Here is a 3,388-nt window from a genome sequence, read left to right as displayed (position 1 = left end):
AGAGGGCTATAAAAATAAATTTAGAGATTTGCCAGACCACAAGGTATTTTGTGCCTTGGTGGCCACCTATATCAAGACCAGGATGTCTCTCCTGGGAGTCAACGGGAGCCTTTCAAAATTATCAGGGAAAGAGGTTTCTGTTTTCAATTCAGCTTGGGAGATATTTTGTTAGTAACACATGATCCTCCCTCCCACCCCCAACAGTGAAGTGTTTTGTGTGCTAACAATTAGCTTTAAAAAAAAAAGTAAAACAAAATTCTGCATTTTTATAAAACTTGATAAAAAAATAGTATTTCAAATGGTACAGTCACCAGAAGTGCACAGTTATCAAAAATGCACACACATTACTTGGCATCTCTAGCACCTTCAGCTTTCTGTGCCTGGTCTGTTTTGGCATCTCCATTTTCTGCAGGATTATTCGCATCCTTACCGGCATCGGCTTTCCCCTTCTTCCCCTTGGGTACCTTCTCTCCCTTCTTTGTGGGAGGGGGGGGCATTTTAGCCTTGGGCTCTGGCTTTGGAGGAACAGGATTAGCAGACAACCTTGCAGATCTTCTTTGTGGCTTGTCCTTCACCTTGGTTTTGTCTCCTTTAGCATCCCCTTCAGCCTTTCTGTTGGGCATGGCAGTGACAGGGTACATCAGCACTGAACACCAGTATACAACGGAGTGCAGGGTTTGGTCAGCGGCTTGTGGATTTGAAATCCATATCCCATCTTTTAAACTGGGTTATCTGGTTTGTTGGAGTCTAACTTCTTGAGTTCTTTATGTATTTTAGATATTGGCTCTCTGTCAGTTGTAGAGTTGGTGAAGATCCTCTCACAATCTGTAGGCTGTCATTTTGTCCTATTAATGGTGTCCTTTGCCTTATAGAAGCTTTTCAGTATCATGAGGTCTCATTTATCAATTGTTGATCTTAGAGCCTTAGCCATTGGTGTTCTGTTCAGGAAATTGTCTCCTGTACCAACGAGTTCAAGGCTATTTCCCAGTTTCTCTTCAATTAGATTTAGTGTATCTGCCTTTACATTGAGGTCTTTGATCCACTTGCACTTGAGTTTTGTGCAGGGTGATAAATATGGGTCTATTTACATTCTTCTGCATATAGACATCCATTAGACTAGCACCATTTGTTGAAGATGTCTTCTTTTTTTCATTGTATGGTCTTGGCTGCTTTGTCAAAAATCAAGTGTTCATAGGTATATGGGTTTGTTTCTGGCTCTTCAATTCTACACCAATACCATGCAGTTGTGGGGTTTGTTTGTTTTTTTGTTGTTGTTGTTGTTTTGTTTTGTTTTGTTTTATCACTATTGCTCTGTAGTATAGTTTGAGATCAGGGATGGTGATTCCTCCAGATGTTCTTTTATTGTTCAGGATATTTTAGCTATCCTGAGTTTTTTGGTTTTCCATATGAAGTTGGATTCCTAATGTGGTTTATTTACACAATGGAATATTAGTTATCAAAAACAAAGACATCATGAATTTTGGAGGCAAATGGAACTAAAAAAATATCATCCTGAGTGAGGTAACATCAACCCACTTATAAGTGGATATTGGTCATAAAATACAAGATACCCATGATGCACTCCACAGACCCAAAGAAGCTAAACAATGAAGACCCAAGAGAGGATGCTTGACTCTCACTTAGAAGGGGGAATAAATAGTCATAGGAAGCAGAGGGAGGGAAGGAAGGAACTGGGTGGGAGCAGGAATGGGAGGAGAATGAAGGGCAGGATAAGGTATAAGGAGAGAGGTTTAGGGGGGAGGGTTGTGGGGGGGTGGAGGGAATCTCTAGGACATGCCAAAGACACACAGCCAAACAACTCATGGAGGTGGAGGACTCTTATGGAAGAGCTGAGGGAAGGATTGAAGACCCTGAAGGGAATACTTTCCTTCACAGGAAGAATAACAGAGTCAACTAACCTGGACCCTTGGGGGCTCTCAGAGACTTAGCTACCAACCACCACAGAGCATACATGGGCTGGACCAAGACTCCCTGGCACATATGTAAGCAGTTCAGTCTCCATGTAGGTCTTCCCTCAACTGGAGCAGGAGCTGTACCTAAAGTTGTTGCCTGTCTGTGGAACCCATCTCCTATGGGTCTGTCTTGTCTGGCATCAGTGGGAGAGAATGCACCTGACCAAGCCTGCTCAGTCAGTCAACAGGTTCCCCTGCGCCAGAATAGAGGCCTGAAAAGAAAGAGACAATTAGATAAAACTACAGCATGGCCTCAGTCTATTCTGAGACTGAAAGCAGGCTTATTTTTTCCCAATCCACTTTTATACCATTTTAATTACATGCAAACAAAAAGGGCAAAGAGTACAATAAACACAGATAGTCAAGGAACAAGCAAGGCAATAAGCAAAGTCCTGTGATCTCAGTGATCACTCCCAGGATCACTGTTTCTAAGGGTCTGTCAGGATGACCCAAAATCTCAGAGCCTACTTCCTTGTCCAAGCACAAAAATCAGATTCTTGCCTGAAGCCTACTTCTTTTGTTCCACCCTAAAATTAAGATTCCTGCCTGAACTTACTTCCCTGTTCTGGCCTAAAATTTGATTCCTGCCTGAGTATTTAACTTCCTTGTCATGGCCTAATGTCAAGGCCTTGGCCAAAGTCAGATTCCTGCCAAGCGGCCCCCAAAGCTCCCCACATGCACCTAACCCTATTGAGATTTAATGTGTCAGGGTAGGGGGATGGGGGACATCCTCTCAGAACAGAAGGAGAGGGGGGCTGGGGGAGGGACTCTTGTGAGGGAGAGACTGGAATGGAGGGGATAGCGATTGGGATATAAAATGAATAAATAAATTAATTAATAAAAATAAATAAATAAATAAATAAATAAATAAATAAATAAATAGAAAGAAAGAAAGAACCATGGACTATTCTGGGTGCCTCTGGCTGTACTCTCTCTCCAATCTACAATTAAGACATCTCACTCAACCATACCTTGGAGCAGTCATGTCCTCACTTTTATAGACAGATGAAATTAATGGTTGTCAGGGATGTTGGGGAAACAGAATCCTTTGAGAACCACGATGGCACCTTGACATAGAATTGTGTACATCTTAATAAAGATCACAACACACACACACACACAAGACATACAGCTGCACAGAAGGAAATACAGACACATAAGCATGAACTTGTCCATTTGAAAAACCCAAGTAAGGCTGGTGACTTACCAATCTCCACCTCCCTGGGGTACTGAACTGGTTATGTAGGTTGTTCTCACAAGAAGATCATTTGGAGAAAGTGATGTATCAATCTCTAGGTATAAGTTCTGAATCTGCATACCAATCTTAGTATCAACATATAAGATTTGAAAGATGATTTGATTGTATTCTGATAGGAACCAAACCCAAACAGCAAAGTAAACTGTGCACACAGCTT

At 41.8% G+C, this 3,388-nt stretch overlaps 1 pseudogene; it reads right to left on the bottom strand.

The window, feature by feature from the left end:
• Positions 1–312: 312 nt before the first annotated feature.
• Positions 313–641, bottom strand: LOC110290393 (non-histone chromosomal protein HMG-17 pseudogene; annotated as a pseudogene).
• Positions 642–3,388: the final 2,747 nt, after the last annotated feature.

This window comes from Mus caroli, unplaced genomic scaffold (assembly GCF_978045245.1).
Source record: "Mus caroli unplaced genomic scaffold, Mus_caroli_1 scaffold_2, whole genome shotgun sequence".
Taxonomy (NCBI): domain Eukaryota; kingdom Metazoa; phylum Chordata; class Mammalia; order Rodentia; family Muridae; genus Mus; species Mus caroli.
The sequence above is the reverse complement of the archived record's forward strand: the minus strand, read 5'-3'. Positions and strand labels throughout refer to the sequence as shown.